The sequence below is a fragment of the Triticum dicoccoides genome, chromosome 7A (genome assembly GCF_002162155.2).
Source record: "Triticum dicoccoides isolate Atlit2015 ecotype Zavitan chromosome 7A, WEW_v2.0, whole genome shotgun sequence".
Lineage (NCBI taxonomy): Eukaryota > Viridiplantae > Streptophyta > Magnoliopsida > Poales > Poaceae > Triticum > Triticum dicoccoides.
Genome location: NC_041392.1, coordinates 466,466,342 through 466,480,192, shown reverse-complemented (window position 1 = coordinate 466,480,192; position 13,851 = coordinate 466,466,342).

The window sequence follows — 13,851 nt, the reverse complement described above, 5'->3', positions numbered from 1 at the left end:
ATGATGTATTACGGAACGAGTAAAGAGACTTGCCGGTAACGAGATTGAACTAGGTATTAAGATACCGACGATCGAATCTCGGGCAAGTAACATACCGATGACAAAGGAAACAATGTATGTTGTTATGCGGTCTGACCGATAAAGATCTTCGTAGAATATGTGGGAGCCAATATGAGCATCCAGGTTCCGCTATTGGTTATTGACTGGAGACGTGTCTCGGTCATGTCTACATTGTTCTCGAACCCGTAGGGTCCGCACGCTTAAGGTTTCAATGACAGTTATATTATGAGTTTATGAGTTTTCATGTACCGAAGGAGTTCGGAGTCCCGTATGAGATCGGGGACATGACGAGGAGTCTCGAAATGGTCAAGACGTAAAGATCGATATATTGGACGACTATATTCGGACATCGGAAAGGTTCCGAGTGATTCGGGTATTTTTCGGAGTACCGGAGAGTTATGGGAATACGTATTGGGCCTTATTGGGCCATACGGGAAAGAAGAAAAAGGGCCTCAAGGGTGGCCGCATCCCTCCCCTTGGTCTGGTCCGAATTGGACTAGGGAAGGGGGGCGCCCCCTCCCTTCCTTCTCCTTTTCCCTTCTCCTTTTCCTATTCCATATGGGAGGTGGAATCCTATTAGGACTAGGGAGTCCTAGTAGGACTCCACACTTGGCGCGCCCCCTCCTAGGGCCGGCCTCCTCCTCCCTTGCTCCTTTATATACGGGGGCAGGGGGGCACCTCTAGACACAAGTTGATCCATGTGATCATATTCTTAGCCGTGTGCGGTGCCCCTTCCATCATAATCCTCGATAATATTGTAGCGGTGCTTAGGCGAAGCCCTGCGACGGTAGTACATCAAGATCGTCACCACGCCATCGTGCTGACGGAACTCTTCCCCGACACTTTGCTGGATCGGAGTCTGGGGATCGTCATCGAGCTGAACGTGTGCTAGAACTCGGAGGTGCCGTAGTTTCGGTGCTTGATCGGTCGGGCCGTGAAGACGTACGACTACATCAACTGCGTTGTGCTAACGCTTCCGCTGTCGGTCTACAAGGGTATGTAGATCACACTCTCCCCTCTCGTTGCTATGCATCACCATGATCTTGCGTGTGCGTAGGAATTTTTTTGAAATTACTACGTTCCCCAACAGTGGCATCAGAGTCTGGTTTTATGTGTTGATGTTATATGCACGAGTAGAACACAAGTGAGTTGTGGGCGATATAAGTCATACTGCTTACCAGCATGTCATACTTTGGTTTGGCAGTATTGTTGGACGAAGTGGCCCGGACCGACATTACGCGTATGCTTACGCGAGACCGGTTCTCCCGACGTGCTTTGCACAAAGGTGGCTAGCGGGTGACAGTTTCTCCAACTTTAGTTGAACCGAGTGTGGCTACGCCCGGTCCTTGCGAAGGTTAAAACAGCACCAACTTGACAAACTATCGTTGTGGTTTTGATGCGTAGGTAAGATTGGTTCTTGCTTAAGCCCGTAGCAGCCACGTAAAACTTGCAACAACAAAGTAGAGGACGTCTAACTTGTTTTTGCAGGGCATGTTGTGATGTGATATGGTCAAGACATGATGCTAAATTTTATTGTATGAGATGATCATGTTTTGTAACCGAGTTATCGGCAACTGGCAGGAGCCATATGGTTGTCGCTTTATTGTATGCAATGCAATCGCACTGTAATGCTTTACTTTATCACTAAGTGGTAGCGATAGTCGTGGAAGCATAAGATTGGCGAGACGACAACGATTCTACGATGGAGATCAAGGTGTCGCGCCGGTGACGATGGTGGTCACGACGGTGCTTCGAAGATGGAGATCACAAGCACAAGATGATGATGGCCATATCATATCACTTATATTGATTGCATGTGATGTTTATTTTTTATGCATCTTATCTTGCTTTGATTGACGGTAGCATTATAAGATGATCTCTCACTAATTATCAAGAAGTGTTCTCCCTGAGTATGCACCGTTGCGAAAGTTCTTCGTGCTGAGACACCACATGATGACCGGGTGTGATAGGCTCTACGTTCAAATACAATAGGTGCAAAAACAGTTGCACACGCAGAATACTCAGGTTATACTTGACGAGCCAAGCATATACAGATATGGCCTCGGAACACGGAGACCGAAAGGTCGAGCGTGAATCATATAGAAGATATGATCAACATAGCGATGTTCACCAATGAAACTACTCCATCTCACGTGATGATCGGACATGGTTTAGTTGATTTGGATCACGTAATCACTTAGAGGATTAGAGGGATGTCTATCTATGTGGGAGTTCTTAAGTAATATGATTAATTGAACTTAAATTTATCATGAACTTAGTCCTGGTAGTATTTTGCAAATTATGTTGTAGATCAATAGCTCGCATTGTTGCTTCCTTGTGTTTATTTTGGTATGTTCCTAGAGAAAATTGTGTTGAAAGATGTTAGTAGCAATGATGCGGATTGGATCCGTGATCTGAGGTTTATCCTCATTGCTGCACAAAGGAATTATGTCCTTGATGCACCGCTAGGTGACAGACCTATTGCAGGAGCAGATGCAGACGTTATGAACGTTTGGGTAGCTCAATATGATGACTACTTGATAGTTTAGTGCACCATGCTTAATGGCTTAGAATCGGGACTTCAAAGACGTTTTGAACGTCATGGAGCATATGAGATGTTCCAGGAGTTAAAGTTAATATTTCAAGCAAATACCCGAGCTGAGAGATATGAAGTCTCCAACAAGTTCTATAGCTAAAAGATGGAGGAGAAGCGCTCAACTAGTGAGCATGTGCTCAGATTGTCTGAATACTACAATCGCTTGAATCAAGTGGGAGTTAATCTTCCAGATAAGATAGTGATTGACAGAATTCTCTAGTCACCATCACCAAGTTAGTAGAACTTCGTGGTGAACTATGATATGTAAGGGATAACGGAAACGATTCCCAAGCTCTGCGTAATGTGGAAATTGACGAAGGTAGAAATCGAGAAAAACATCAAGTGTTGATGGTAGACAAGACCACTAGTTTCAAGAAAAGGGCAGAGGGAAGAAGGGAAACTTCAAGAAGAACAGCAGGCAAGTTGCTTCTCAAGTGAAGAAGCCCAAGTCTGGTCCTAAGCCTGAGACTAAGTGTTTCTACTACAAAGGGACTGGTCACTGGAAGCGGAACTACCCCAAGTGATTGGCAGATAAGAAGGATGGCAAAGTGAACATAAGTATATTTGATATACATGTTATTGATGTGTACTTTACTAGTGTTTATAGCAACCCCTCAGTATTTGATACTAGTTCAATTGCTAAGATTAGTAACTCGAAACGGGAGTTGCAGAATAAACAGAGACTAGTTAAGGGTGAAGTGACGATGTGTGTTGGAAGTGGTTCCAAGATTGATATGATCATCATCGCACACTCCCTATACTTTCGGGATTAGTGTTGAACCTGAATAAGTGTTATTTGGTGTTTGCGTTGAGCATGAATATGATTTGATCATGTTTATTGTAATACGGTTATTCATTTAAGTAAGAGAATAAATTTTTGTTCTGTTTACATGAATAAAACCTTATATGGTTACACACCCAATGAAAATAGTTCGTTGGATCTCGATCATAGTGATACACATAATCATAATATTGAAACCAAAATATGCAAAGTTAATAATGATAGTGCAACTTATTTGTGGCACTGCCGTTTAGGTCATATTGGTGTAAAGCGCATGAAGAAACTCCATGCTAATGGGTTTTTGGAATCACTTGATTATGAATCAGTTGATGCTTGTGAACCATGCCTCATGGGCAAGATGACTAAAACGCCGTTCTCCGGAACTATGGAGCGAGCAACTGACTTATTGGAAATAATACATACTGATGTATGAGATCCGATGAGTGTTAAGGCTCGTGGCGGGTATCATTATTTTCTGACCTTCACAGATGATTTGAGCAGATATGGGTATATCTACTTAATGAAACACAAGTCTGAAATATTTGAAAAGTTCAAAGAATTTCAGAGTGAAGTGGTGAATCATCGTAACAAGAAAATAAAAGTTTCTACGATATGATCGCGGAGGTAAAATATTTGAGTTACGAGTCTGGCCTTCAGTTAAAACAATGTGAAATAGTTTCACTACTCACGCCACCTGGAACACCACAGCATAATGGTGTGTCTGAACATCATAACCGTACTTTATTAGATATGGTGCGATCTATGATGTCTCTTACCGATCTACCACTATTGTTTTGGGGTTATGCATTAAAGACAGCTGCATTCACGTTTAAAAGGGCACCATCTAAGTCCATTGAGATGACACAATCTGAACTGTGGTTTGGCAAGAAACCAAAGTTGTTGTTTCTTAAAGTTTGGGATTGTGATGCTTATATGAAAAAGTTTCATCCTGATAAGCTCAAACCCAAATCGGAGAAATATGTCTTCATAGGATACCCAAAGGAGACTATTGGGTACACCTTCTATCACAGATCCGAAGGCAAGACATTCGTTGCTAAGAATGGATCCTTTCTAGAGAAGGAGTTTCTCTTAAAAGAAGTGAGTGGGAGGAAAGTAGAACTTGATAAGGTAATTGTACCTTCTCCCTTATTGAAAAGTAGTTCATCACAAGAAGTCTGTTCCTGTGACTACTACACCAATTAGTGAGGAAGACTAATGATGATGATCATGTAACTTCAGATCAAGTTAATACCGAATCTCATAGGTAAACCAGAGTGAGATCCGCACCAAAGTGGTACGGTAATCCTGTTCTGGAAGTCATGTTACTAGACCATGACGAACTTGCGAACTATGAGGAAGCGATGATGAGCCTAGATTCCACGAAATGGCTTGAGGCCATGAAATCTGAGATGAGATCCATGTATGAGAACAAAGTATGGACTTTGATTGACTTGCTCAATGATCGGCGAGCCATTGAGATTAAATGGATCTTCAAGAGGAAGACGGACGCTGATAGTAGTGTTACTATCTACAAAGCTAGAATTGTCGCAAAAAGGTTTTCGACAAGTTCAAGGTGTTGACTATGATGAGAGTTTCTCACTCGTATCTATGCTTAAGTCTGTCCAAATCATGTTAGCAATTGCCGCATTTTATGAAATCCAGCAAATGGATGTCAAAACTGCATTCCTGAATGGATTTCTGGAAGAAGAGTTGTATATGATGCAGCCGGAATGTTTTGTCGATCCAAAAGGAGCTAACAAAGTGTGCAAGCTCCAGCGATCCATTTATGGACTGGTGCAAGCCTCTCGGAGTTGGAATAAACGCTTTGATAGTATGATCAAAGCATATAGTTTTATACAGACTTGCGGTGAAGCCTGTATTTACAAGAAAGTGAGTGGGAGCACTACAGCATTTCTGATAAGTATATGTGAATGACATATTGTTGATCGGAAATAATGTAGAATTATTCTGCAAAGCATAAAGGAGTGTTTTTAAAGAAGTTTTTCAAAGAAAGACCTCGGTGAAGCTGCTTACATATTAAGCATCAAAATCTATAGAGATAGATCAAGACGCTTGATAAGTTTTTTCAATGAGTACATACCTTGACAATATTTTGAAGTAGTTCAAAAATGGAACAATCAAAGAAAGAGTTCTTGGCTGTGTTACAAGGTATGAAATTGAGTAAGACTCAAAGCCCGACCACGGCAGAAGATAGAAAGAGAATAAAAGTCATTCCCTATGCCTCAGCCATAGGTTCTATAAAGTATGCCATGATGTGTACCAGATCTATTGTATACCCTACACTGTGTTAAGCAAGGGAGTACAATAGTGATCTAAGAGTAGATCACTGGACATTGGTCAAAATTATCCTTAGTGGAATAAGGAAATATTTCTCGATTATGGAGGTGACAAAAGGTTCGTCGTAAAAAGTTACGTCGATGCAAGTTTTGACACAGATCTGGATGACTCTAAGTCTCGATCAATATACATATTAAAAGTGGGAGCAATTAGCTAGAGTAGCTCTGTGCAGAGCATTGTAGACATAGATATCGCAAAATACTTACGGATCTGTATGTGACAGACCCGTCGACTAAAATTATCTCACAAGCAAAACATGATCACACCTTAGTACTCTTTGGGTGTTAATCACATAAATGATGTGAACTAGATTATTGACTCTAGTAAACCCTTTGGGTATAGGTCACATGATGATGTGAACTATGGGTGTTAATCACATGGTGATGTGAACTCTTAGTGTTGAATCACATGGTGATGTGAACTAGATTACTGACTCTAGTGCAAGTGGGAGACTGAAGGAAATATGCCCTAGAGGCAATAATAAAGTTATTATTTATTTCCTTATATCATGATAAATGTTTATTATTCATGCTAGAATTGTATTAACCGGAAACATAATACGTGTGTGAATACATAGACAAACAGAGTGTCACTAGTATGCCTCTACTTGACTAGCTCGTTAATCGAAGATGGTTATATTTCATAAACAAAAACAAAAGAGTTGTTATTTGATTAACGGGGTCACATCATTAGGAGAATGATGTGATTGACATGACCCATTCCATTACCTTAGCACCCGATCATTTAGTATGTTGTTATTGCTTTCTTCATGACTTATACATGTTCCTATGACTATGAGATTATGCAACTCACGTTTGCCGGAGGAACACTTTGGGTGCTACCAAACGTCACAACGTAACTGGGTGATTATAAAGGAGCTCCACAGGTGTCTCCAAAGGTACATGTTGGGTTGGCGTATTTCGAGATTAGGATTTGTCACTCCGATTGTCGGAGAGGTATCTCTGGGCCCTCTCGGTAATGCACATCACATAAGCCTTGCAAGCATTGCAACTAATGAGTTAGTTGTGAGATGATGTATTACGGAACGAGTAAAGAGACTTGCCGGTAACGAGATTGAACTAGGTATTAAGATACCGACGATCGAATCTCGGGCAAGTAACATACCGATGACAAAGGGAACAATGTATGTTGTTATGCGGTCTGACCGATAAAGATCTTCGTAGAATATGTGGGAGCCAATATGAGCATCCAGGTTCCTTATTGGTTATTGACTGGAGACGTGTCTCGGTCATGTCTACATTGTTCTCGAACCCGTAGGGTCCGCACGCTTAAGGTTTCAATGACAGTTATATTATGAGTTTATGAGTTTTGATGTACCGAAGGAGTTCGGAGTCCCGGATGAGATCGGGGACATGACAAGGAGTCTCGAAATGGTCGAGACGTAAAGATCGATATATTGGACGACTATATTCGGACATTGGAAAGGTTCCGAGTGATTCGGGTATTTTTCGGAGTACCGCAGAGTTACGGGAATACGTATTGGGCCTTATTGGGCCGTACGGGAAAGAAGAAAAAGGGCCTCAAGGGTGGCCGCACCCCTCCCCTTGGTCTGGTCCGAATTGGACTAGGGAAGGGGGGCGCCCCCTTCCTTCCTTCTCCTTTTCCCTTCTCCTTTTCCTATTCCATATGGGAGGTGGAATCCTACTAGGACTCCACACTTGGCATGCCCCCTCCTAGGGCCGGCCTCCTCTTCCCTTGCTCATTTATATACGGGGGCAGGGGGCACCTCTAGACACAAGTTGATCCACGTGATCATATTCTTAGCCGTGTGCGGTGCCCCCTTCCACCATAATCCTCGATAATATTGTAGTGGTGCTTAGGCGAAGCCCTGCGATGGTAGTACATCAAGATCGTCACCACGCCATTGTGCGGACGGAACTCTTCCCCGACACTTTGCTGGATCGGAGTCCGGGAATCGTCATCGAGCTAAACGTGTGCTAGAACTCGGAGGTGCCCTAGTTTCGGTGCTTGATCGGTCGGGCCGTGAAGACGTACGACTACATCAACTGCGCTGTGCTAACGCTTCCGCTGTCGGTCTACAAGGGTACGTAGATCACACTCTCCCCTCTCGTTGCTATGCATCACCATGATCTTGCGTGTGCGTAGGAATTTTTTTGAAATTACTACGTTCCCCAACACATAAAACCGCCCACATGTGGTTAGCGCGTTCAGTTCTTGATCAACTTCACAAGAACTCCAGTCCTAGGTCGGCTCGAGTGGAACAAAAAATGATGCATAACCATGCATGGCCTCCCACCAGTACCTTCGTAACTTAGTATCACCTTTCATTAACATGGCATAAGCTAACCGAAGAGCGTATCGGAGCCAGGTTAATGACTACCCATAAGCACTAACTACATGATATAACATGACTTGAGCAACACACTAAGCATGCATACTACGACACGCGTGTTAAACACGGGAATAGATCTAGCAGAACTTGGCATGCCAGGAATGAAAGGTAAAGGCGATATCAGGTGACAATAATCAGGGTATGCATGAGAATAGACATTGAGACTCACCATAGCATCGACATACTAGTGCATGAATAAGGGAGAAATGAAGAAAATATGCCCTAGAGGCAATAATAAAGTTATTATTTATTTCCTTAAATCATGATAAATGTTTATTATTCATGCTAGAATTGTATTAATCGGAAACATGATACATGTGTGAATACATAGACAAACAGAGTGTCACTAGTATGCCTCTACTTGACTAGCTCGTTGATCAAAGATGGTTATGTTTCCTAGACATAGACAAGGAGTTGTCATTTGATTAACGAGATCACATCATTAGGAGAATGATGTGATTGACTTGACCCATTCCGTTAGCTTAGCACTTGATCATTTAGTTTGTTGCTATTGCTTTCTTCCTGACTTATACATGTTCCTATGACTGTGAGATTATGCAACTCCCATTTACCGGAGGAACACTTTGTGTGCTACCAAACGTCACAACGTAACTGGGTGATTATAAAGGTGCTCTACAGGTGTCTCCAAAGTTACTTGTTGGGTTGGCGTATTTCAAGATTAAGATTTGTCACTCCGATTGTCGGAGAGGTATCTCTGGGCCCACTCGGTAATACACATCACTTAAGCCTTGCAAGCATTGCAACTAATGAGTTAGTTGCGGGATGATGTGTTATGGAACGAGTAAAGAGACTTGCTGGTAACAAGATTGAACTAGGTATTGAGATACCGAAGATCGAATCTCGGGCAAGTAACATACCGATGACAAAAGGAACAACGTATGTTGTTATGCGGTTTGATCAATAAAGATCTTCGTAGAATATGTAGGAGCCAATATGAGCATCTAGGAGACGTGTCTCGGTCATGTCTACATAGTTCTCGAACCCGTACGATCCGCATGCTTAAAGTTTGATGACGATTATATTATGAGTTTTGATGTACCGAAGGTAGTTCAGAGTCCCAGATGAGATTGGGGACATGACGAGGAGTCTCGAAATGGCCGAGACGTAAAGATTGATATATTGGACGACTATATTCGGACATCGGAAAGGTTCCGAGTGATTCGGGTATTTTTGGGAGTACCGGGGATTTACGGGAATACGGGGGGAAGAAGTATATGGTCCTTATTGGGCTTTAGGGGATTGAGAGAGGTAGGCTGCGCCCCTCCCCCAATGACTAGTCCAAATTGGACTAGGGGGAGGGGCGGCGCCCCCTCCTTCCTTCTCTTCCCTCTTCCCCTTCCTTGTCCCCTACCCCTACTACTTGGAAAGGGGAGGAATCCTACTCCCGGTGGGAGTAGGACTCCTCCAGGGCGCGCCATAGGGGCCGGCCCTCTCCTCCTCCTCCTCTCCTTTATATACGAGGAGGGAGGCACCCCTTGGGGACACAACAATTGATCCCTTGGATCTCTTAGCCGTGTGCGGTGCCCCCCTCCACCATAATCCACCTCGGTCATATCGTAGTGGTGCTTAGGCGAAACCCTGCGTCGGTAGAACATCATCATCGTCACCACGCCGTCGTGCTGACGGAACTCTCCCTCAAAGCTCGGCTAGATCAGAGTTCGAGGGATGTCATCGAGTTGAATGTGTGCAGAACTTGGAGGTGTCGTGCGTTCGGTGCTTGATCGGTCGGATCGTGAAGACGTATGACTACATCAACCGCGTTGTGCTAACGCTTCCGCTTTTGATCTACGAGGGTACGTGGACACACTCTCCCCTCTTGTTGCTATGCATCACCATGATCTTGCGTGTGCGTAGTAATTTTTTTGAAATTACTACGTTCCCCAACAGTGGTATCAGAGCCTGGTTTTATGGGTTGATGTTATATGCACGAGTAGAACACAAGTGAGTTGTGGGTGATACAAGTCATACTGCTTACGAGCATGTCATACTTTGGTTCGGCGGTATTATTGGATGAATCGGCCTGGACCGACATTACGCATACGCTTACGCGAGACTGGTTCTACCGACGTGCTTTGCACACAAGTGGCTGGCAGGTGTCAGTTTCTCCAACTTTAGTTGAATCAAGTGTGGCTACACCCGGTCCTTGAGAAGGTTAAAACAACACCAACTTGATGAACTATCGTTGTGGTTTTGATGCGTATGTAAGAACGGTTCTTGCTCAGCCCGTAGCAGCCACGTAAAACTTGCAACAACAAAGTAGAGGACGTCTAACTTGTTTTTGCAGGGCTTGTTGTGATGTGATATGGTCAAGACGTGATGAGATATAAGTTGTTATATGAGATGATCATGTTTTGTTGAAGTTATCGGCAATTGGCGGAAGCCTTATGGTTGTCTCTTTATTGCATAAGATGCAAGTGCCATGTAATTGCTTTACTTTATCGCTATGCGATAGCCATGGGCGGAGCTATGCTAATTCAAGGGTATGCAATGCATACCCAATGATTTTTGCAAAAAAATTCAGTATATAAGCTTCTATATGCATGTATATACCGGATGGCTGTCTAGTTACGAGTACAGGATGGAGAAATGAAGAAGAGAACGATTCAGTGTCGTTTGGGCCTTTATTGGGCTGCTACATTGCTAGTACAGTGCTTCTATGCCTTGTCCTTTAGGCTTGACACTGGCTTTTGATGGAAGTCCAGGAACCAGCCCTCCCAGTCAACGTGTGACTACGATTCCGTGGATTGAACTGGCGCGTCGTAAAACTAGGGCATCACGCATGACCGCATCTGCCAACGGAAGCAACCGCCGCGTCGTCCACCATGGATGATCTCTGCCTGCGGCCTGCCGCCGATCGACTGCCTACACACGTTCTCTGCGGTACGCGATCGGCAACGATACATTGCGCACAGCCCATCTAGCAGGCAAGTCACCAACGGCTGCGTTGTGCATGCGCAGTTTCACCCATCGTCTCATCTAATTATGATTTGTCATATTTTTTTTAATCTTTTCTCCAAATTGTTTAACCATAATAGATGATTGTTTTTATTTCTTAATTTCTTTTTAATTAAACTATTGGAAACCAATACTAATATGATTGCTTGGTCAGTTTCTTTTCACGTAAATTCTTGATGCAAATAAAGAAATATGTCATCATTTCTTGCTTCCAAAAAGGCGATCGTAGGGACATATCCTAATTCTCCTTATACTTGAAATGTAGGTAAACTGTTAGGGACATATGTCACTACAAAGAATAATTTATAGTTTTGTTATGAACTTTTTGAAGGAAATATGCCCTAGAGGCAATAATAAAGTTATTATTTATTTCCTTATATCATGATAAGTGTTTATTATTCATGCTAGAATTGTATTAACTGGAAACATAATACATGTGTGAATACATAGACAAACAGAGTGTCACTAGTATACCTCTACTTGACTTGCCTGTTGATCAAAGACGGTTATGTTTCCTAGCCATAGACATGAGTTGTCATTTAATTAACGGGATCACATCATTAGGAGAATGATGTGATTGACATGACCCATTCCGTTAGCTTAGCACCTGATCTTTTAGTATGTTGCTATTGCTTTCTTCATGACTTATACATGTTCCTATGACTATGAGATTATGCAACTCCCGTTTGCCGGAGGAACACTTTGTGTGCTACCAAACATCACAACGTAACTGGGTGATTATAAAGGTGCTCTACAGGTGTCTCCAAAGGTACATGTTGGGTTGGCGTATTTTGAGATTAGGATTTGTCACTCCGATTGTCGGAGAGGTATCTCTGGGCCCTCTCGGTAATGCACATCACATAAGCCTTGCAAGCATTGCAACTAATGAGTTAGTTGCGAGATGATGTATTACGAAACGAATAAAGGGACTTGCCGGTAACGAGATTGAACTAGGTATTGAGATACCGACGATCGAATCTCGGGCAAGTAACATACCGATGACAAAGGGAACAACGTATGTTGTTATGCGGTCTGACCGATAAAAGATTTTCGTAGAATATGTAGGAGCCAATATGAGCATCCAGGTTCCGCTATTGGTTGACCGGAGACATGTCTCGGTCATGTCCACATTGTTCTCGAACCCGTAAGGTCCGCACGCTTAAGGTTTCGATGACAGTTATATTATGAGTTTATGCATTTTGATGTACCAAAGTTTGTTCGGAGTCCCGGATGTGATCACGGACATGACGAGGAGTCTCGAAATGGTCGAGACATAAAGATTGATATATCGGAAGCCTATATTTGGATATCGGAGGTGTTCCGGGTGAAATCGGGATTTTACCGGAGTACCGGGAGGTTACCGGAACCTCCCGGGAGGTATATGGGCCTTAGTGGGATTTAGTGGAAGAGAGGAGAGGTGTCCAGGGCTGGGCCGCGCGCCCCTCCCCCCTAGTCCGAATAGGACAAGGAGAGGGGGGCGGCGCCCCCCCTTCCTTCTCTCTCTCCTCTTTCCCCCTTCCCGAATCCTATTCCAACTAGGAAAGGGGGGGAATCCTACTCCCGAAGGTAGTAGGACTCCTCCTGGCGCGCCCTCTCCTGGCCGGCCACCCCCCCCTTGATCCTTTATATACGGAGGCAGAGGGCACCCCTAGAGACACAAGTTGATCCACGTGATCATATTCTTAGCCGTGTGCGGTGCCCCCTTCCACCATAGTCCTCGATAATATTGTAGTGGTGCTTAGGCGAAGCCCTGCAACGGTAGTACATCAAGATCGTCACCACGCCGTCGTGCTGACGGAACTCTTCCCCGACACTTTCCTGGATCGGAGTCCGGGGATCGTCATCGAGCTGAACGTGTGCTAGAACTCGGAGGTGCCGTAGTTTCGGTGCTTGATCGGTCAGGCCGTGAAGACGTACAACTACATCAACCACGTTGTGCTAACGCTTCCGTTGTCGATCTACAAGGGTACATAGATCACACTCTTCCCTCTCGTTGCTATGCATCACCATGATCTTGCGTGTGCATAGGAAATTTTTTGAAATTACTACGTTCCTCAACAGTGGTATCAGAGCCTAGGTTTTATGTGTTGATATTATTTGCACGAGTAGAACACAAGTGAGTTGTGGGCGATATAAGTCATACTGCTTACCAGCATGTCATACTTTGGTTCGGCGATATTGTTGGACGAAGCGGCCCGGACCGACATTACGCGTACGCTTACGCGAGACCGGTTCTCCCGACGTGCTTTGCACAAAGGTGGCTAGCGGGTGACAGTTTCTCCAACTTTAGTTGAACCGAGTGTGGCTACGCCCGGTCCTTGTGAAGGTTAAAACAGCACCAACTTGACAAACTATCGTTGTGGTTTTGATGCGTAGGTAAGATTGGTTCTTGCTTAAGCCCGTAGCAGCCACGTAAAACATGCAACAAAAAAGTAGAGGACGTCTAACTTGTTTTTGCAGGGCATGTTGTGATGTGATATGGTCAAGACATGATGCTAAATTTTATTGTATGAGATGATCATGTTTTGTAACCGTGTTATCGGCAACTGGCAGGAGCCATATGGTTGTCGCTTTATTGTATGCAATGCAATCGCGCTGTAATGCTTTACTTTATCACTAAGCGGTAGCGATAGTCGTGGAAGCATAAGATTGGCGAGACGACAACGATGCTACGATGGAGATCAAGGTGTCGCGCCGGTGACGATG